Genomic DNA, 23,325 nt, shown 5'->3' with positions numbered 1-23,325 from the left:
CACAAGAGAAAATATTCACCTTCCAGCTCCAGTAGCACCTAGCCCCTGTGAGCCTCAAGTTCCCCATCAAATGAAAGGACTGGAATTCAATCTCTAGGAAATTCTCTGAGTGTGTTTTAAATAATAAACTTCTTTATACAGCTTTTTTAGCTCTCCAAAACAAGAACTGCAGAGAAAGTACAGAGATCCCGTATACCATTTCCCCATCCCCAGTTTCTCCTGGCGTTAACATCTTGTATTAGCAAACCAGTGTGGATACTGTTTTAGTAACGGAAATCCATGGTGTACCTTAAGGGTCACTCTTTGCCTGCACAGTTCTATGGTTTGACAGGTGCATGATGTCAGGTGCTCAGCAATACGGAAGCATCCAGAACACTTTCACTTCCCTAAAAATGCCCTGGGCTCCACCTGTTCATCCTGCCCAACCCCCAGACCCGTGACAACCTCGGATCTTTTTACTGCCTCTGTAGTTTTGCTTTCCTCACAAGTTTCATGTAGCTGCACTCCTAGGAAGGACCCTGGTGGGAACTGAGGTCCTTGCAAATGGTATTTTGGAAGATACCCACATTTCTAAGGTGGTGGCTGCGCCTTCTGGAAGGTCCTTCACCCTCTAGTGCCACGAAATTCAGAGGGTCAGACTCAGCTCCTGGCCAGGTGACTGACTCCAAAATGCACGTTTGCTCTGGCATTTGCTCTGGGAAGAGGGGGATGGTGTGTTTCCTTCAGGAAGCCACAGAAGGTTACCTGGCCCTTCTCAGTTCCCTCACAGACAATAAACTGACTGCCCTGCATGACTTCTTACTTGAGTGACCAGGTGAGAGCCAGTATCTCATTCATGTCAACACAGTACATGAAAGAACCAAATCTCAGCTCCCCAGCTGGAAGAAAACAGGATTTAATGTATTAAAGCCCATACTTGCTATATACAAAAAATAAATATTACCCCTCTCCAACGGGTACATTTCTTTTGCCCATTATACAAAAATTCAATAATCCATCCATCCTCCTAAATATGCCTCCCACTACCTCCCTCCCCAGGGGTTTCATAAACCCCAGGAAGCAGTGGTGCATGGCCAGTGCATGACTTGAGATTTGAGGTCCGTGGCACCCAGCTGGGCCCTTCCTCCCTCAATGGGTGAATACATGTGGGTGAAGATGGCCTCTCTGTCCCTGGGGATGAGGGCCTGGAGTGAGCAGGCAGAGAAGCCTCCACTCCTGGGAGGTCCATGTTTGGTGCTGCCTGAGGAATGCTGCAGTGGGGTGAGGCAGTGCTGGAACCCCTGGGAAGGTTATGGGTGGGGACCCATGGCCTGAGGAGGGTGCAGTGCCCCCTAAGGCAGTGAGCTGTCCACAGGAGTCCAGGTCAGGCTGTCAACGGGCAGGAGGATGCCAGTGGGGAGAGGTTCAGGGCTGAAACTGAGTTGGGGCAGGGAGGGCTTGGTTGGCTGGTTGGGAGGGAAATGCCCACTTGGCATGGCTAAGTCAGCCAACCACCATGCCCAGGACAGGTCAGCCTGAGGCCGGCAGGCATCAGGGCCAGTTAGAAGCTGCATCCCTTCTTCTTCCTTCACAGAAGGGCGGATAGGCCTCTCTTCTTCTCCTTGGTCCCCATGGAGAAGCTTTTCTTAGGAGCAAATCATAATTGCCTGAAGGGTCCATGACATAAAAGGCATTGGCCCTGTCTGGAATCTTCACCTCTGGTGAGGAGGGAAACAGGGGTGGTCAGCTGTGCTCATGAGGGACCCCAAACCACTCCACCCCTTGTGCACCCCATGAGGGCAGGCCTGTGCAAGAGACAGGTCTAGGACCACCAAGGAACCCTCTGAATGACACCCTCCCAAAGTCAAAAGTCAAGAAGCACTGAACCCAACAAATCTTGTTAAAGGGGACTCTGACTTTACCAGTGTCCACCTCGGGTGAGAGCAGTCAAAGGTTCCCCCACCTGGACACCCCATTTCCCAATCCTAGATGCCTTCCCTGATAGCATCTTGGGGCTGGAAGAAGCCTTCTAGAATGCAGACATCTCTCCTGAGTCTCCTTGGAACAAGGCGACTGAGGACCCCAGAAGGGCAGGCTAAGTCCAGGCCTCCTGAGCAGGGGTCCAGGGGGCCTCCAAGCCCAGAGAACTTGAGCCAGCACTGACTTCCTCTCTGAACCTCTTCTCCCTCTGTCCACTCTGGCCTAGAGCCTGCTGGGACACAAGGCTGGGCGAGACTCCCTGCTTCTGCCTCGATTGTGTGGCTCCTTCTCCAAGTCCTCATCCTCTCTAGGCCTCCGTCCTCCTTTTCTGAAAGATGGAGTCCCACCCACCCTGCCTGTCTTACCAAAATGGTGCAGGAAGATGAAAGAGGATTTGGAAAGCAATCTCCAGGGAGTCAGAACTGTTTCCCTGGGCCAATGGTTGAGAAGGTTTGACCAACTCACCAAAAAGAAAATACAGTTGCCCCTTATGGATAGACTGTGTGCTCTCACACAGAGGGTTTTCCTCTCCCACTGGGGATGAGGAACAGGCAAAGAGGATGTGAGTAACTGCCCCATGGACTGGACCCCAGGCTGCCTGGCTCTGAGTCACTGCTGTGAGTACTGAGTTGGATTCCTGGAGCCTCTGAAGGGATCAAGTGATTTTGTTCTGTTCTCTCATCATAAAACATGGATTTTAATATTTGAAATTGGTGTCCACAGCCCCGTTGGTTTGGGATGCACAACTGATCCCACGCTGACTAGAGGGTGCTTTCCAAGTGGAGATCATGAACTTGCTTTTGTGCCCACTGGGCCAAGGAGAGAGGCCTTTCTCTTGGGTCTCACTGATGTCGGCTTTCTCCTAGGACTGCCACTGCCTGGGCACACCCAGGGGGGACCGATGACCGGAAGAAGGAGCCGGCAGGGGGCAGTCACTGAAGGCACCGAGGGCACCAGGATGCTGACCACCACCCTTTCCTCAGGTTTTCTGGGGCAGATGCCCTCAGTCCAAGGAGATTTCATTGGGGTGCTGAGGCTGCACCCCTCACAGAGGACTTCTTCAAAGAGCCCCCTGGCTTACTTCTATTTGTTGAAACAATTTGCACCAGCTCGTAATCCTCTGGTTTCTCTTCCTCGAGGTTATGCTTCTCCAAGGCTTTGTGGATAAAGGCTGGTGCCCTGTCTTGGCACATCAGCTGGGACATGTTGGGGGGACAGGCCATCAGGGTGTAGGCTCTGGAGCCAGCTCCTGCAAGAGCAGTGGCCTGGGTCCCTCTGGAGCCATCTCACCAGGGTGCACAGGGCTCTGAGCCTCTAGTCAGGCCTGGGTGTGCAGGGGCCCCACTGCTTTCTTCTGCTCCCCTGGGACACCTCCAAGAAATGAGGGTGGTGTTTTCCAATCATTCCTTCCCCATCATCTACAAGAGCCCCCGGGATCTGCCCTCCTCAGCAGGCCACCCCAGGATAAGAGTATGAGTGAACTCTGAGAAAGACATCTAGTCCAGGCCTGGGTGTCAGCAAGGAGGGGTAGCCAGACACCCACAGGCCTACCACTCCTGAGGCCTATGCTGGTTCAGGGGACACACCCCAACTGCCTCAGCCCGAATGCCTGGGCACAGGCTGGGCTCAGACAAAAGGTCATACAAGTGAGAGCTTAGTTACAACTTCCCAAACTCCAGGTGACAAGTGCAAAGCAGAGCAGGTGTTTAATATGGCACCTCAGCCATCCTGTGTGCAGGTGGGGGCCAAGGTGGCTTGATTGGAAGATCTACCCAGGATCTGGTCCCCTCATGTCCACCGCCTGGCGGCAGCGCCTACTCTCTGCTTGGGTGGCAGCAGCAAGTGCTAACTGGCTTCCCTGGGTCTGCTCTACCCAGGGCCTGCTGTAACCCAGCCCCTGAGGCCTCCTGATCTCACTCTTGCCCCCTGACCCCTGTTCCTTCACCTCTGGCTTCCTGACTGCTCCTGTGGTGGGCCAGGTGCACCACTGTCTGAATGAGTGAGGGGCCCTTGGGAATGGCCGCCTGTCCAGCTCACCACAATGCTCTCATAAACACTGCCATTATCCACGGCCACACTGACACAGACGATGCAGCACTCGTCAACCAGCTTGTTATAAATTGGCAGCAAGCCCGAGGGTCTGTGGGTGCTCAGAGGGCCCTGGGCAGGGGGCAGGCCAAGGAGGAGGCAGTGCCGCTAGAAGGTGAAATGACACTGGATGATTCCAAGGATGATGGGGAGGTTGACTCCCCAAACTGTGCGGGGACAGTGAGATCAGAAGCAACCTTGGAGCCTGTAGGACACCTCTGGCTAACAGCGGGCTCCACAGGAATTCTAGAAGCTCTGTTTCTGAGTTGAGACTCCTTGACCCCTTTTGTGTGTGTGGAGAGGGGAACATGGGCACTCGAAGTGGGGGGCAGGGGAAGGACCTTCAAGGAGAAGGGGTGAGAAGGCACCTGCCTCTCCTGGTCATCAGGGTATTCAGTGACAAGGGCCATGCAGATCTCCAGATCAGGCTTGGAGGTGTCAACCATGAGTCCAGGGAGTGAGGCAACTGTGTCCCCACTGCTGAGGTTGAGGCCACTCTGGAGCTGGGCACTGGGCTGGGAGGCACCGCTACTGCTGGGCTCAGCACTGGGTTCCTGGTGACTGAATGGAAGGGCAGCTTACCTGGGGCCGGAGCCAGGTATACATTCTACACCCTCAGGCTCCCATTGCCCTCTGGGCTCCAGCAACCAGAGAGATCCTTCAGCATCTCCTATTTTCATTGAGGAACACCAAGACCCAAAACAATGGTGGACTCAACACTGTCTCAGGGCTACTTAGGTGTGGAAGGGGGACCCAAAACTAAACAGTTGATGCCCTGAGCCCATGCTTAGCCCAAAGGGACACTAAGCCATGAAGCAGCCACACTTCCCCTCCCCGAATCAGGCTCACTCAGTGTCCTAAGGCTTCTGGGAGGTTTGGGGCCTGGAGTGTGTTGCTGGCCAACAAAGCCAGGGGCTCCAGCTCACAAGACTGATGGTAGCTACAGGGCAGATGACTGAGGATACCAGAAGCCACAGCCCAGGGCTCCCTCCCAGAGTCTGATCAGAAGGAAGAGTCCAGGTGCCCAATGGAGCTCCAGGCCACAAGTCTGATGGGAACCCAGAGCCACTGCCACAGGCTCTCTGGACCTGGCTTGCAGGGAGGGTGCCCCCAGCTTCTGCCCACTTTTTGCCCTGGCCTTACTTCTCGGCCTCAGTGAGCTGGTCCACAGACCCAAACCAGGCCTTAAATTCATCCAGGAGCCAAAAGTGGATATTGGTGCATTCCACCTGGAGGTCCTGGATCCTCAGTACGACCTGGTGTTCCTGGGACCAGAGGGAAGGAGAGGGTGGAGAGGTCACCAGGCTGTAAAATGATGGAGCTGGGATTTGGACCCAGATCCTTGGACCGCAGGTCAAAGAATGGCAGTTCAGGGACAGCAGATGCCAGAAAAGTTCCTCCCTACTTGTTCTAGTTTGCTAATGCTGCTGGAATGCAAACACCAGAGACAGATTGGCTTTTATAAAAGGGGGTTTATTTGGTTACACAGTTACAGTCTTAAGGCCATAAAGTGTCCAAGGTAACACATCAGTAATCGGGTACCTTCACTGGAGGATAGCAAATGGTGTCCGGAAAACCTCTGCTAGCTGGGAAGGCACGTGGCTGGCGTCTGCTCCAAAGTTCTGGTTTCAAAATGACTTTCTCCCAGGATGTTCCTCTCTAGGCTGCAGTTCCTCAAAAATGTCACTCTTAGTTGCACTTGGGGCGTTTTTCCTCTCTCAGCTTCTCCAGAGCAAAAGTCTGCTTTCAACGGTTGTCTTCAAACTGTCTCATCATCTGCAGCTCCTCTCTCAGCTCCTGTGCATTCTTCAAAGTGTCCCTCTTGGCTGTAGCTCCTCTTCAAAACATCACTCACAGCTGCACTGAGTTCCCTCTGTCTATCAGCTCATTTATGTGGCTCCACTGATCTACTTAGACCCATCCTGAATGGGCGGAGCAACACCTCCATGGAAATTATCCAATCAGAGTCATCACCCACAGCTGGGTGGGGCGCATCTCCATGGAAACACTCAAAGAATTACAATCTAATCAACACTGATAACATCTGCCCACACAGGATTACATCAAAGATAATGGCATTTCGGGGACACAATATATTCAAACTGGTGCACTGAGAAAAGAGGACATGAGTACATCTCTCCAGGGTAGACCCAGGCAGGGCAACCTGTGCAAAGTTCACCAGCTGCTTGAGGCAGGGATAGTCCAGGAGCTGACAGAAATCCTTGGGGTGCTCTTCCAAGCAGGTGAGCAGGAGGAAGGAGATGGAGCTGGGGGTGGACAGGTGGGCAGCAGGGTGAGGGGAACAGCCCTTCCGGCCACACTGACCTCTGATGACCACCCTCCTGGGTGGGGCTCCTTGGTCAGACAAGAAGACAGATTTCTCCATCTGTCTCCCCTGGGCCCCTCCCCCTGGAAAGGAACCTTCATGAGGACAGGGAGGGGCTGTGTCTGCTTTCCAATGGCACAGTCCTGGCACACGGTAGGAATTTTGTGCATCTCTGCCCAATGAGGGAACAGAGCCTGTACTCCTGCCTCAGCCTGCCTTGGGCCCTAGTGGCCCCTCAGTCTGGAGTTCATGGCTTGAGGTCATGCCTCATTCTGTGAGTCATGTGAGGGACCCTCATGCACTGTCACTGTCCCTCAAACAGCATGGGACAGCCCAGCCCCTCAGCAGCTAGGCTCGTAGGACTGAGCACCAAGGCAGATTTGTGAGCTGCATTCTCACCACACCTTCTGATCTGGGTCTGTGGCTGGTGGGGGCTTGGAGGGACAAGCAGAGCTGGGGGTGGGGCTGGGGTGGGGTCTGAGCCCTAGGGTGCCCTCTGCACCCAGTGCCCCAGGAACCATCCCATGGGTCACTGTGAGTCTGGTTCTCAAGCAGGGGATGGAGCCCTGGCCTCTGCTCATAAGAGGGGCTTCTGCCCTGTTGCTCCTAACCCAGCCCCCCACGCCCCATCCTGGGTTGTGAGAAAGGAGCCCCCTCTCCTCATCCAGAGCTCACTCACTTTTTCAAGCATTCCTGGCCTCCTCCATCCCCATCACCAAAACTGTGGTTATCTCCATATCTAGAGGCAACATAAGGGTGCCACATGTAACTTTTTAGGTGCACCTCCTAATGATGATGTCTGTTGCTGCTGTCTGACCCCTCTACTAGAAGGGAAGCCCAGGAGTCCAGGCACTTTTGCAACTTTGTGTAATGAAGTAGGCTAAGTGCCTTACAAAGTGCCTGCACATAGTAGTCTCTTCATGTATATTTGAGAAGTGAATGAGGCCTGAGCTGCACCTTCCCAGATAACTGGTGGGGCCTGGGACTCCTGTGCCAGCCTCAGCATTCCCAGCCCAGGCTACATCAAGGACGGTGTCCACATAAATGGGTTCTCAAACCTCCCTTGAATTGGAATACAGGTTTCCAAAGGTCACTTTGAGGCACAACTTCTTTAAATGGAGAGGAAATTCCTAAACTTGACAACCCATCCCATGACAATCCTTTCTGTGGGCCTAGCATGGGGAAGCACTTTCCCATTGAGTCCTGTTGGTGACCTCAGGAGGTTGGTCCTGCTACCACCCCACTTTCCAGAGGAAAAAACTGAGGCTAGATGCTGCAGTGACCTTCTCCAGACATACAACTCAAGGGTAGCAGGGCCATCAGGGGGTGGAGGAGGGGCAGGCACTCACCTTTTGGACTCCTGGTCAAGGACCTCTTTGATGGAGAGGAAGGCCTGGTAATTTACTAGCAAGCTGTTCACATAGGCTCAGTCACCCTCCTGAGCAGCCAGCACCAGGAGCTTCATGAGCTTCTCCCAAGCCCCCTCCTTGTAGGTGCACCCTGGGCTGTTCCACACCCTCTTCAGGGCTGACACATTTGCAAGCTAGGATGGGGCAGAGGGGGAGCAGATGGTCAGTGGTTACACTGGGAACCTTGGAGTGGGAGGTGGTGGGGGTGCAGATCTGCCTCTCCCAGGCCCTCCAAGACTTGGGGTGAGCAAGTAATGAAGGTGTGGACCCTTTCTGTCACTCTGGGAGCTGAGTCACAGTAGAACCTCCCTGCATCACTGCCTGGAAAGAGCTTTATCCAGTGAGTCCTCAGGAACCACCCCCATTTTGGAGATGGGAAACCTCAACGGGCAACTCAGGGTCCCGCAGGTCAGAAGCCAGAGGCATTCATGCTTGGGTTTCAGGATCTTCCCTCTATACTGTGGGAGGTTGGGTCTGTCCCAGACATGATCTCATTCCTTCCCCACTGCAAAGGCAGCGCACACAGAAGGCCAGGATTATAAGAACACCTTTGACTGCAAAGCAACACCCTTACTTGTCTGTCTTTTGCTTTAAAGGGAGTTCTGAAAACCTGCAGCCATGGTGATCCCTGCTCCAGCAAAGGGGCAAATGCCAGGAGTATCCAGGTGGGCAAAAGTCTGTCACAGATCAGAGACCTTAAGAGAAGCCTCAGACAACAGCAAACTCAAATGGCCTCTCAATGATGGGATGGGCTCCAGCTCTCATGGGGCAGTTGCAAATCAAATCACCAAATTGACTCCATTTGCCCCCCTGACACAAGACTGGCCAAAATGCTAGAGAGCGTCCACAGCTGGGCTGGGCAGATGCAGGAAAGCAGACACAGTCAGGGCCTGTTGGTGGCCACTGAACCACTGCAGCTTTTCAGAAGTTCAGTGGCTCAAGCTATTAAATCTCCTCTGTGTGTGTGTGACCAGCCATCCCATTCTGGGGATTCTGTCCTGGAAGGCAGGAAGGGTGAGCAGTCCATTAGGACACACAGGAGATGTTCACTGCAGCACTGCTGAAATGGCCCCAGGAAGGAATCCCTTCAAGAGCTGAGAACAGAGAAGCTGAACCACTGCTCCATGCAGCCTCCCTCCTGGAATATGATGCAGGTGACTCAGGCCACAGATCCTGGCCTGGAAGTTCAAGGGAATGTGTTATATGAGCGTACAATTTGCACCATAACTGATGTGATAGAGTGAGCCCCTTTCCTTTTGAGTCAAACCACCTTCGAGAGCATGAAGTTCTATAAGGCTTGGAGATGGTGTGGAAGGACAGTCCAGTGGACTGCTCCAGGGGACAGCTGGTTTCGAGAAGTGACAATAAAAAAGCAAAGTGCAAAGTGGTTTATGGTTTAATGTGGAGTCAAAACAATGTTGTCATCCCTTCTCAGATGCTACTACAAATGTGTGAAAAACAAATTTCCACCTGGTGGGGTGGTGAGAAGTGGAGGCCCAGATGCTGTTTGCAGTGAGACTTTGGGCCAATCAGATGGCAAGCCATGGAAGGGTGTCCAGGGAAGGCACCACGGTCAGATATGAGCTTTCCAACCAGACCCAGCTGCCTCAGGACCCTGGGGTGGATAAGTCACTGCATCTGCTCTCACCTGCACACACCACTGGCCTGGGTTGGGGTCAGGAGGGCCCTGTACCTTGCACACAGATACGGTGTAGCTGACTCCTTCGAGCAGCTCCTCACTGATCCCCTGCCTGGAGCCCTGCAAACACAGCACCCAGCAGCCACACAGCAGGTATCAGGAGGCTGCCTGGCCATTGCCACAGGGGGAGCACCCCTTGCTATGATTTTCTCCCAGATCAGGCACAGATGGATGTCTGCATGCACCTCCAGCCCACTTGGAATGGCGATGGCAAGTTTTGGAGCCAGTATTGAATGACTGTTGTCCCACCATCACCACTGGCCTTCCTGCCGGCCACCCATGGCCTCAGGTGTGAACACAAAGGGTCCAACAGGTTTCCAAATCCTGCCCCAGATGCCCCAGATGGTCCCACTTTTCTTGCCTCTTGCACACTGACAGGAAGAGGGATGTGGGGCTGCCCAGGGAGGATGACAATGCTGGAGTTTCCTGAATTGTCTGACGTTGGGCCAAAATGACATACCCTTGAAAACCTCCTGGCCAGTGGACAGTGGCTCTGCCTAGGAGGGCTGAGCCAATGTCTGCATCCATGGAAACAGGTCTCATTCTCACGTGTGCTGAGGCCAGAGCCTAGGAACCTACCAAAACAGCAAGAGAACATGTTGCTCTCTCGAGCATCTCTGATTAAGTGAGCTGGGTAGGGGGCAGACTGTGGAATCTAGGTGCCTGGTTACCAGGGTTCCAAGTTCTGATGGCTGTACCTCTGAGGAAGTGAGATCATCTCCTTGGATCCCCTTAACTGACACCTCTCAACAGATAAGTCCCTCAGGTCTCCTGATGTCCCATCCTGTTCACTGGACAGTTTCCATGGCACCTCCCTCCCAACAGCTCCTTGGGAAGGCCTGTGTGCAGACAGGGCCCCAGCACGAGGTGACAGCTCAGTTGAGACCTGGTTAATCCTTCTTATCAGTTTTGTGACCAGGGCATGGTCATTGTTACTGTCCTCTCAGCATCTTCCCAATCTCCCCACATATATACAGAAAGGATCATTCTACCATATACTTCCTGGGTCATCAAATGTATGTGAAATAATAAGTGTAGAAACCATGGGCTGGTGTCATGGTAGCTAGCAATAAAACAGAAATGGAAGGAACATAGGGGTATTTCTTTTTTTTTTTTTTCTTTTTTCTTTTTATTGAGATTTTTCAGATACCATACAACTATCCAAACATCCAAAGCATAGGGGTATTTCTTAACATGGGAAACCAACACCACAGGTCTAGGTGCTGGCTGTGTAATCCAGGGAAAATAAGACCCCTTCTTAGTCTCATTTATAGGCCTGCACCATGAAGAGGATGAAATTAAATGGAATACAGATATGATTGCTTTCTGGCATGAAACTTCCAGTGGCTTCCCATTACAATTAGAATGAGATCCACTTCACTCCAATGGGTCAAAGTTGTGGACAGCCTAGGTCAAGATGACCCCAAACTATGAGTTTTGTAGAAACCCCAAGGAGATGCTCTCTGGGCACAGCATTGAAGATGAACCCAACATGGATGGGCAAGTGGGGGGAGAGCAATGCAGGCTGGGAAGGGGGTGGCTTTGAAATGGGCCAAGCCTTGGCCTATTCCCAGGGTGTAGAAGTTTCCAGTGGGGCTGGAACACAGGGTGAAGGCAGCATACAGTGAGCCTGTTATGAGAAGAACACAAAGAATATCATGTGGAAGGTTGAGGACACTGCAGGCTGGGGGTGTATAGGGTGATCAAGGGGACATGGTCCAGGCTGTCTCATCACAGCCCCAGCATCCCAGAGCTGGAGGAAGCCTGGTGAGCAGTGGGCCACCCCCACCCAAGCCTGGATCCCTGAGTATCAGCCACAGGTGAGGACGCATGCCTCAATGTCTTCCTGTGCACAGTGTGGGTGCTATGATGTCCCTCTGCCTCCTCCCAGGGTGGCAATGTTGGCTAGAAAGCCCAGAACTGATTTCTTGTCACTGTAGTTGTTCAGAATATGCCATAACCAGATGGGCCTCACAGCCTTAATGTCACATATTCCTCACACCTGAGTTAAGATAAATGGAGTGGACTTCCTGATGTCTAACAGCTCAGAGGTGATGCTGGGAACCATACATAAGCCTCTTTCCTTTTAGTGGCCTCACATTCATGCAGTCATTCAACTAAAATTTTCAGAACACTTTCTGCATGTCCAGCAACATGGAGAGGACTTGGAGCATCATCCATGACATCTTGGAGCTTACCACTGGGTGGGAGTATAGATGGATTATCAACATGGTAAATGCTGACATAGGTATGAAGAGGAGCTCTTCTGAGGACACAGAATGGCCTCCTCTCCAGAGAGTATAAAAGATGGTCAGGATGTCTCCACATCACCAAGTCACACAGGAGGAACAGGCTGTTCTTGAGGGCAGGTATGTGAAATACTTGTATCCATAGCCCCCTGCCGGTTGGTGTGTTTGAAAGCCAGCCTGTCTGTCCATCCAGCACCTGGCAGAGCAGACCATGAAATGTGACTTGGACAAGGCCCAGGTTAGGGTGCTAGCACACATACCTATGGAAACCTTCCTCAGATGACCTAACAAAGGCTGTGGCCATTTGTAAGGCCTTTGACTCCACATGGGGTACACCCAGTGGACTTGGATCCAGAGAAAGTCCAGAACTTGCCCCTTTCAAAGGTGATTCCTGGGCCCTGGGTATAGAGTTGGCCACTCACACCTGGGGCCTCACATTTATATGGAGTCCTCCAATCATGATCTGGATGCCTTTCATATTTGCACATTTGAGTTCCCTTGTGAGGGTCATATGCAACAAGAGTGGGGACTGAAATTGAATTTCCAGAACATTGAGGACCAGTGGAGACTGCCCAGAAGCTCGCAGCTTCAACCTGAAGTCCTCTGTGTCCTGGGAGGCCTGCTCAGCCACTGCCAGCTTTAATATCTGCTCTCCCCTCCTCTTGCAAGACCATTCCTGGGCCTCATCACTGTGGGATCCTTGTGTTCTCCTCCTGTTTGCACAGTCCTTTACAATTTACAATGACCTCACCCATCCTGGGTCTAGTTGGATTCTCCTGACACACTGAGTGGATGGCAGGTCAGGGCTGGTTCAGAGAACTGAGAGCCTCATGCAGGTTGGCCCTGCTGGGGCATCCTGGCAGCAGGTAAATGTGTCCATGCACATCACAGCCCCTGCTTTGCCATTGGCTCCTTAGGCAGTGGGATGGGCATTTTTGACCTGTACGGCAAAGCCCATCAGACTCAGGCAGGGTGGCAGGTGTTCTCAGTGCCTCCAGGGGTAGTCAGGGATGACACTTTGGAGTGTTGTGAGTGATGAAGTGGAGATTCAGGTGCTCTCTTCCTGTCATGGAGCGATTGGTTTATAGCTTGGTCTTCTCAGATGGCCAAGACGCAGCCCCTGGTTAACTGGGACATGTGGCCCACCTGCCCTGCAAGATCACCTCACTATAATAGAAGATCTTTCTTTCCAACTGAACGCTGCAAAGTTGGTGGAAACAAATGTATTCTCATGTGGAACTGCTAGCAGGGTACATCAGAGTAGCCCAAGAGAAAGGCTGCCACCTGTTTTACCAAGGTCTCCAGTTCTATGGGTTTCCAGAACACCAGGTCCACTTCAAGGCAGAAAAGGAAGTCCCTCTGCTGTGGCACCTCTTCAAAATATGCAGGCAATGGGCTCTTATTGGTACATGGGCTTTTCTAACAAGTGTGACCCTCTGGTGTTCCTGATGAATGTGGTGTCAGAGGTGAGTGGAGAGCAGAGGGGAGGTCCCAGGAGCATGACAAACCCATAAGAGGTGCTGGGCTAGTCTTGTCTATCACTTCCCACTCACCCGGACATGAAGCTCCATTTATGTGAATTTCTATGGGGTGTTGTGTTCCTTGAAACATGTCTGGATTGTGCATGGGGAATGAGAGAGGATAACAAGAGAACAAGGTGCCTCTTGACAAAAGCTCCTGCTGTTCTGTCACCTGAGCAGCCATCCCTGCTTCCCATCACCTCTTTCCAGTCCAGAGCAAAGCCACCTCCTCCAACAAGTCCCCTACCACACTTCTATAAACTTCCTTCTAACACTCCCTTCACTGATTGCAACAAATCATGAGAGTTGCATATTTATTTTCAAAATACTTCATCCTATTTATTAGTTTCTTTTCAGACTTCATCACTCTCCATGATCTACCTTCTCAACCACTCAGCACGTGGCTGGAGACTCTAGAGTTCCCAGGCTTGGTCCTCATTTTCTTTCTTGAACTGCTGTGTCTCAGAAGGAACCCTCTGATTCACCAAATGTCTGAGATTCACCTACCTACAAGGAACACTGAGAATCCTATTATCTGATTCAGGGACAGATGCACATGCCAATTAATGTGCAGGTGGAAGCGTCCCTTGAATGTGATTGGCACCAATCAGGGCATGACCTGCAACTAAGAATGGCCAGTGTTGAAGGGAGGTGGCCCCCATCACAGACACCAAAATGAGGAAATAGCAGTTTCCTTCCTGGACCATTGGCTGAAATGGCTTCTCCGCCTGAACTGGCAACTTCATATTGCTGATGGCAGAGGCAAGAAAGAGTCATTGCCCTGGTGCAGGGGCCAGGGCAATGAGTCTTAGCATATGGATATACAGATATATAGATAATCTTGAGCCGTCTCCCCATTCTGCCCAACTTCCAGAGGAGGGGACCAGGCTGCTAAATGTTCTATGATCTGTCCATGGTTACTGCCAGCAGGAGTGGCAGGGCCAAGATTGAATACGGTGCTACTTGGCTTCACAGCACAAAGAAGAATTTGAAAGAATACAGAAAAATAACAGACCTTATGGAAATGAAAGTCATGACAGATGAAATTAAAAATATACTAGAGACAAACCACAGCAGATTTGAGTAGGCAGAAGAAAGGAGCAGCACATTAGGAGACAAAGCAATCAAACTAGAAAAGACAAAAGAACAAATGAAGAAAAAATGGAAAAATTTGAGCAGGGTCTTAATGGAATGATTGACAACACATGTGCACAAACATACACATCAGAAGTGTCCCAGAAGGAGAAGAGAAGGGAAAAGGGTCACAAAGATGTTTTGCGGAAATAATGGCTGAAATTTTCCAACTCATAAACAGCATAATATGGAAATCCAAGAAGCTCAATGTATTCTAAAGAGAATAAATCTGAATAAATCCACTCCAAGATGCATACTAATCAGACTGTCAAATGCTAAAGACAAGGAGAAAATTCTAAAAACAGAAAGAGAAAAGCATTTCAACATACAACAGATGTAAAATAGGACTAAGTGCTGACTTCACATCAGACACCATGGAGGTGAGTTGGAAGTGGTACGATATATTTAAGATATGAAAGAGAAAGATTGCCTGATGAGAATTCTATATCCAGCAAAGCTTTCCTTCAAAAATGAGGGGGAGATAAATATGTTCACTAATAAACAGAAACTGAAAGAGTTCATTAACAGAAGACCTGCCCTACAAGAACAACTAAAAGGAATTCTGCCAGCTGAGATGGAAAAACAGGAGACAGAGGCCTGGAGGAGGGTTCAGACATGAAACATATTAGTAAATGTACCTAAAAATATTAAAAGACAGGGAGAAATAGACTGACAAATAAAAGCCAAAGGATAAAATGGATTAAGTAAATAATGCCTTTACAGCAATAACATTGTTAATGGATTAAACTCCCCAATTAAAAGATACAGACTGGCAGAATGGATATGAAATAGGATCCATCTTTATGATGTTTACAAGAGACTCATTTGTGACCCAAAGATACAAATAGATTGAAAGTGAAAAGATGAAAAATGAGATTCCACACAAACAGTAACAACAACAACAAAAAGATGGAGTAGCCCTGCCAATGTGAGACAAAATACTTTAAATGCAAAAAAAAAAAAAAAAATGAGTCAAAACAGGACACTTTATGTTAAGAAAAGGGGCAATTCACCAAGAAGAAATAGCAAAGATAAATACTGATGCATCTAATTAAGTTGCCCCAATTTACATGAGGCAAATGCTGGCAAAACTGAAAGGACTAATAAACTCTCTATGATAACAGTGGAAAACTTCAACACACCACTCTCTTAATAGATAGAACATCTAAATAGAGGATCAATAAGGAAACAGATAACCTAAATAATATAATAAACCAACTAGACCTAACAGTCATAGAGAACATGCACCCCAACATAGCAGGCTATACATTCTCCCCAGGTGCTCATGGAAAATTCTCCAGGACAGACCGCATGCAGCAGCACAAAACAGCTTTTATTACAATTAAAAAGACTGAAATCATATAAAGCATTTTCTCTGATAATAACGTAGTGAAGCTGGAAATCAATAACAACCAGAGAATTGGATATTTCACAAACATCTGGAGGTTTAAAAACATGCCTTTAAAAAATCTGTGGATGAAAGAGGAAAATTCAAGAGAAATCAATAAATAGCCGGAGACAAATGAAAACAAGAACACAACATATCAAAACTTATGGGATGCAGAGAAGGCAGTGCTGGGAGGAAAATTTATAATCCTAAAGGCCTACATTAAAACGGAAGAAAGACATAACTGAAAAACTGGAGAAACTAGAGAAAAAAACAGCAAACTAATCCCAAAGCAAGCAGAAGGACAGAAATAGTAAAGATTACAGCAGAAATAAATAAAACAGAGAACAAGAACTACAACAAGAAAATAAGCAATAGAATCAATAAAATAAAAAGTTGGTTCTTTGAGAAGATTAATAAAATTGACAAAGATGAAAAGAGAGAAGATGCAAATAAGTAAAATCAGAAATGAGGAGGGGTCATTACCGAGGGCCCAGAAAAAATAAAAATGATCATAGGAGGTTGCTATGAACAATGGTATGCCAACAAACTAGACAACTAGACACCATAAATTTCTAGAAACACACAGACCACCTATGCTGACTTGAGAATAAAAGACCTCAACAGACCAATCACAAGTAAAGAGAGAGAATCAGTCATCAGAAACTTCCAAACAAAGAAAAGCCCAGGACCAGATGGCTTCACAGGCAAATTTTGCCAAGCATTCCAAGAAGAATTAATACCAATACTGCTCAAATTCTTCCAAATAATTGAAGAAAAGGGAACTACCTAACTCATTCTATGAAGCCCACGTCACTCTAATACTAAAGCCTAATAAAAATACTACAAGAAAACTACAAACCCATATCTCTAATGAATATAGATGCAAAAATCCTCAACAAAATACTTGCAAATCAATTACAATGGCACTGTAAAATAGTTATACACCATGACCAAATGTGTTTTATTCCACATTTGCAAAGATAGTTCAACACCAGAAAATCAGCCACCATAATACACCACATTTACAAATCAAAAGGAGAAAACCACATGATCATCTTGTTTGAGGCAGAAAAGGCATTCAACAAAATTCAGCAGCCTTTCTTAATAAAAATAATTTGAAAAGTAGGACTCAAAGGAAATTTCCTCAACTTGATAAAGGTCACATATGAAAAACCAAAGCTAACATCATACTCAATGGTCAGAGACTGAAAGTTTTCCCTCTAAGATCAGGAACAAGAATGATACCACTGTCAACTCAGTAATTCAATGATGTGCTAAAAGTACTAGCTAGAGCAGTAAGGCAAGAAAAAGAAATGAAAAGCATCCAAATTGGAAAGAAAGGAGTAAAACTTTTCAGTTTTTAGAGACAACATGTTCCTATATTTAGAAAGTCCTGAGAAAACTCGACAAAGTACTAGAGCGTATAAACGAGTTCAGCAAAGTGGCAGGATACAAGATCATCACAGAAAAATCAGAGGTTTTTCTATACACTAATAATGAGCTATCTGAGGAAGAAATGAAGAAAAAAATTCCATGTAAAATAACAATTAAAAGAATCAATTATCTAGGAATAAACTTAACCAGGGAGGTAAAGGACTTGTGCACAGAAAAGTACAAAATATTGCTAAAAGAAATCAGAGAGGACCTAAATAAATTGAAAGACACATTCATGGATTGGAAGGCTAAATGTCATCAAGATGTAAATTCTACCCAAATTGAGCTACACATTGAATGCAATACTAGTCTAAATTTCAAAGGCCTACTCTGCAGAAATGGAAAAGCTAATTATCAAATTTATTTGGAAGGTTACAGGACCTTGAATGGCCAAAAATATCTTGAAAATGAAGAATTAAATGGGAGGTGTCACACTTCCTGACTTGAAAGCATATTACAAAGCTATAGCAGTCAAAACATAATGATACTGGCATAAAAATAGACACCTTGCTCAACTGAATCAAACTGAGAGTTCAGAAGTACACTTTCAGGTCTATGGCCAATTGAGTTTTGACAAGGCTCCCAAGTCCAGTCAACTGGGACAGAATATTTTCTTCAGTAAATGGTGTTGGGAGAACTAGATTTCCATATCCAAAAGAATGAAAGAAGACCCGTATCTCATACCATATACAAGAATTAACTCAATATGGATCAAAGACCTAAATATGAGAACCAGAACCATAAAACTTCTAGAAGAAAATGTAGGAAAACATCTTTAAGAACTAGGGATAGGCAGAAGTTTCTTAGACCTTATACCCAAAGCACAAGTAATGAAATAAAAAATAGATAAATGGGACTCCCTCAGTATGGGTGGGTAGAATTCACCCCTTTACAAAGGTGATTCACATGCAGCCTTTGCTTGCCACAATGTGGCCAGGGGAGAGGGGACCCAGACCTGTAATTACAGCTCCATGTAATTCTTCATAATGGGACCAACAAATGCGACAATATACTAAGGTACCTTATGATTCAAGTAAAGCCTCGTGTCTGCAAAGGCCACCTCTCATTTTTCACACTGGAGGGCCCTGATGAACAGTGCTGTCTTCTGGCTGCTCTGTCACCTTGCTGAGAAGAATTCCTGCACTGAGTACATCCTCAGCTTGGCTGCTGCTGACTTGATCTTCCTTTCCTTTACAATGATGGGCTTCTTACAGATGACCACCATGGCTTATCATGGTGTGCCTGTGACTCCTGGCGGCCATCAGCACAGAGCGCTGCCTGTGTGTTCTCTTCCCCATCCAGTACAAGTGTCACTGCCCGAGGCACACCTCTGCTTTTGTGTGTGCCCTCCTCTGGGCCCTGGTCCTTGGCTTACACATAATGACTTCACTTTTTTTTGCCTACTTTGAAGATGTAAAGGCATGTGTTGCATTTCTAATATCTTTAGGTGTCGTTCACAATACTCTTTTCCTGGTGATGTGTGTGTCCAGCCTGACCCTGCTCATTAGAATCCTGTGCTGCTCCCGGCAGTGAAAACCCACCCGAGTCTTCATTGTGATCCAGGTCTCAGTCATCATGTTCCTTGTCTGGGGTCTGCCCATGAGTGCGGCCTTCCTTATGTCAGATGTGAAGACCACGGCCATGGCCTCCTTCTTAACTGCCTTATTCATTGTGAACAGCTATGCCAACCCTATCCTTTAATTTTTTGTGGAGAGCCTCAGGAAAAGAGGCTGAAAGAACCACTGAGAGAGATTCTCCAATGGGTATTAGCAGAAGAGACAGAGCTGGGGAGTCCTTATAAATTATCAGGAAGTCACAGAAGCTAGAAAGGAGAGGACATCACCATTGATGGAGGCAGATACTCAAACCAAGGAACCTCAAAGATTGGCAGCAGCCAGCACCAAAATGCTACGGACCCTGAAAGGAAGCAAGACACCTAGCCTCCAAAATCATGAGGCAATACGTTCTTATTGTTTAAACCAGTCCATTGTGTGGTATTAGTCATGGATGCCTGGAAAACTAAGAAAGGTGTCTTTATTTCTAAGCTGCTATTTAGTTTTGTGACCATACACAATCTCTTAAAGCCTCGGTCTCTTTGTCCATGAAGCATTAAAACTAACACAGTATTCTTCAGAGTCTTGTGATGATTCAACAAGATAATTCCTGACACATGGTTAGAATAGCATCTTGCAAACAAAAATGTTCTTTCAGTAATGAAAAGCTGATGCTTTGCTGTTAACCATTATTAGCATTATTACACTTACATGTGTACGGACTTATTTTGTACCTTGACAATTAGAAAGTAAATGTGCTCCATGGAGCAGGATGAGTTGGATTTGAAGATTATTGACTACTTTTTTATAGAAAAGCTTTATTTTTAATTGCTTGAATAATTTTTCTTATCCATCTCTATTTTTCTCTCCAGGATCACAAAGTATACATAATGTCAGTATATATTGTCTCTCCTCAATATTTAATATCTGTCATTTTTCTTTTTTCCCTTTCATTTATTATTTTCCTTTGCATTCTACAAAAGAAGGAGAGAGGAAAGAAGGGAGAGGGAGAAAGTAATGGAGAGAAGGGTAACTGTTGGGGGTTGTGCCAGTTTGGATGTATTATGTCCCCCAAAATGCCACATTCTTTGATGCAATCTTGTGGGGGCAGACGTTTTAGTGTTGATTAGGCTGGAAACTTCAGATCAAGTGTTTCCATGAAGATGCGACTCAATCAGCTGTGGGTGAAATGTTTGATTGGATAATTTCCATGGAGGTGTTACCCCACCCATTCAGGGTGGGTGTTAATTGGATCACTGGAGTTGTAAAAAAGAGTTCACAGACAGAAGGACAAGAAAGCAGCTAAGAGTGGTATTTCGGAGAGCAACTGAGTGTAACATTTTGGAGGATCTACAGCAAAGAGAGGACAAAATTCATCAAGAGTGACATTTTGGAGAACACCATTTTGAAATACAACCTGGGAGCAAGCAGACGCCAACCACATGCCTTCCGAGCTAACAGAGGTCTTCCAATGCCAATGGCCATCCTTCAATGAACGTATCCTCTTGTTGATGCCTTATCTTTGACACTTTATGGCCTCAAGACTGTATCTTTGTAACCAAATAAACCCCCTTTATAAAAGCCAATCCATTTCTGGTGTCTTGCATAATGGCAGCATTAGCAAACCAGAACAGGGTTAACTAAAAGATGCAGAAGTCAGTGAAAAAAAAAAAAAAAGAAGCAGGTGGTTTGATACTGAAACAACCCAAGGCTCTCAGTATTGTCAGACTCTTCCTCTTCCCCAGCTATGTGTGAAGGGTATAAATTCTCTTCAGGCTGGGTCCAGATCTTGTTTCTCCCAGGCTTTCTCCCTTGATTTAAGTCTTGTCTTGCTTTTTTATTTCATAATTAATCTGGGAATGAAGAATATTATCCTTGGCAGAGGATAATATTGATCACTACCTTCGAGCATCTACAAGATGGGTTCTTCCGAGTTGGGCTAGAGGAGCAGATGCACCGGGGGAGGTCTTGATGGAGACAAATATCTTCTGCATGTTAAGAGGAAGTTACACAGCCAGCAGTGGGCTCTCCTTCCCACGAACCCCTAAAATTTCCTCTTTCCCTATCTGGTTAGTCCTTCCTACATCAAATACCACCCATCCTCCTCCTGTGCTCCCAGGAATCCTCTCCATGGTTCTCATTACTATTACTAGCTAGTAGTAATATCTCCAGTCATGCACAGGCCAGTGATGACCATGTGCCAGTTAAGGAGAAAGTATTATTTCTACAATCATCAACTGCCTCCCCAACCCCCATTCCTGTACATGGAACCTATTTTCCTTCCATGCTGACTTTTTCTTGTTCACTTGACTTATTTTGGCCTTTGGAATTGTGGGAGGATGTGGCCTGGACACATCTGAGCTGAAGATTTTAGACGCTTTAAATTTTCTACCCAACCCCTTTCTTCTTCTGCACTACCTACCTTGGGAATGGGCATATCCCACATAGGGGCTCTTCTGCCAGGGCTCCAGAATCAAGGAGACCTGGGGAGTAGACCCAGACCTTACCTCCGCCTCAGCAGAGCCACAGCAGCCAACCCCCAGTCACTGACATGTAACGTGGGAAAGAAAGTTGATCATCGTAAGCCACTTGTAAGCCACTTGGATTTGGGAGTTGCTTAATGTAGTGTAAAAGGTTAAATTTTCCTGGAGGCCCTACATGACCAAGGGCTGTTTCCCTTGCTGCTCTGACATAACAAAGCATTTTGGGACTCTAACTCAAGAACCAATTTTTCTTGAGAAAACCAAAACAGTGGAATACATTCTCCTGGACTTGCTTAGTTTCCTTGTTAAACCTGAAATTGTATATATTAGTTTCCTATTGCTTCCATGACAAATTACCACAAACTAGGTGGCTTAAAACAACAGATACTGAGTCTCTCACCATTCTGGAGGCCAGATTTGTTTCCTCCTGGGGGCTTTGGGGGAGGATCTGTTCCATACGTCTCTCCTGGATTCTGATGATAGCCAGCAGTCCTTGGCATTCCTGGGTTTGTAGATGCTTCACTCCAATCTCTGCCCCCATCTTCTGGGGCTTAAAATTTTTAGAGAAGGCAAATAGCTCTCTCGTGTGATGCTGTAAATCTTTATGATTTTCTCCCAGCCAGTCACTAAGAGGAAATTCCAGGCTGTGCCAATTTGAATATATTGTGTCCCCCAAATGCCATTATCTTTGATGGAATCTTGCGTGGTCAGATGTTATCAGTGTTGATTAGATTGTAATTCTTTGAGTGTTTCCATGAAGATACGCCCCACCCAGCTGTGGGTGATGACTCTGATACAATAATTACCATGGAGATAGTGCTCCGCCCATTCAGGGTGGGTCTAAGTTGAGTCACTGGAGCCACATAAATGAGCTGACAGATGAGGGAACTCAGTGCAGCTGAGAGTGAACTTTTGAAGAGGTGCTACAGCCAACAGGGACACTTTGAAGAAAACACAGAAGCTGCAGATGAGAGACAGTTTGAAGACAGCCGTTGAAAGCAGATTTTTGCTCTGGAGAAGCTAAGAGAGGACAAATACCCCAAGTGCAACTAAGAGTTACATTTTTGAGGAACTGCAGCCTAGAGAGGAATGCCCTGGGAGAAAGCCATTTTGAAATCAGAACTCTGGAGCAGATGCCAGCCACATGCCTTCCCAGTTAACAGGTTTTCCAGACACCATTGGCCATCCTCCAGTGAAGGTACCCAATTGCTGATGTTACCTTGGACACTTTATGGTCTTAAGACTGTAACTGTGTAACTAAATAAACAACCCCCTTTTATCTCTGACATAACAAAAACTCCAGTCTCTGCCTCCATCTCCTGCCAATCCATCTCTGGTGTTTTGCATTCCAGCAGCATTAGCAAGCTAGAACAGATTTTCATACCAGGAGTGGGGTGCTTTGCTGCTGAGTTTGTAAATACCAAACATGTTGGAGCAGCTTTTTAAATGGATAAGGGGAAGATTCTGGAAGAATTGTGAGGAGCTTGATAGAAAAGGCCAAAACTGCTTTGAAGAGACTGCGTGTGTAAATATGGACTCTAAAGATACTTCTGATGAGGCCTTGAGCAGAAATGATGAATGTGTTGTTGCAAACTGGAAAAAAAGCGATCCCTGTTTTAAAGTGGCAGAGAATTTGGCAAAATTGAATCCTGGTGTCAGATGGAAGGAAGAATTTGAGAGCAACAACCTGGAATACTTAGCTGAGGAGATCTCCAGACTACGTGTGGAGGATGTACTCTGGCTTCTCCTTGCAGCTTATAGTAAAATGCGAGCAGAGAGAGATAAACTTAGAACTGAACTCTTGGGTTCAAAGAAACCAGAAGCTGATGGCTTGGAAAATTATGAGCTTCCAGGGGTGGAATCCCAGAAGCTACAGCCCAACATGAGGATGTTACCAAACATGGAACCCAGCCGCCATTTCAGTACAAGCCAAGATTGGAAAAGGAGTTAAGCAGAAAGGATTTGTGGAAAGTCCTATTGTCTGACGGCTTTGACCCCTGTGTGCTTCATGCGAAGCCAATTGAATTTTTTGTGAGATCTTTATACACAGAGCCATTGCTGGTCTGGACTGGAGGAGACAG

The 23,325-nt window shown here is 47.3% G+C and overlaps 1 pseudogene; it reads left to right on the top strand.

Annotated features, from left to right (window-relative positions):
* The first annotated feature begins 18,296 nt into the window (after positions 1 to 18,296).
* Positions 18,297 to 19,034, top strand: LOC119536553 (annotated as a pseudogene).
* The last annotated feature ends 4,291 nt before the right edge of the window (positions 19,035 to 23,325 follow it).

The sequence above is a fragment of the Choloepus didactylus genome, chromosome 6, assembly GCF_015220235.1.
Source record: "Choloepus didactylus isolate mChoDid1 chromosome 6, mChoDid1.pri, whole genome shotgun sequence".
Classification (NCBI taxonomy): domain Eukaryota; kingdom Metazoa; phylum Chordata; class Mammalia; order Pilosa; family Megalonychidae; genus Choloepus; species Choloepus didactylus.
The sequence above is the reverse complement of the archived record's forward strand: the minus strand, read 5'-3'. Positions and strand labels throughout refer to the sequence as shown.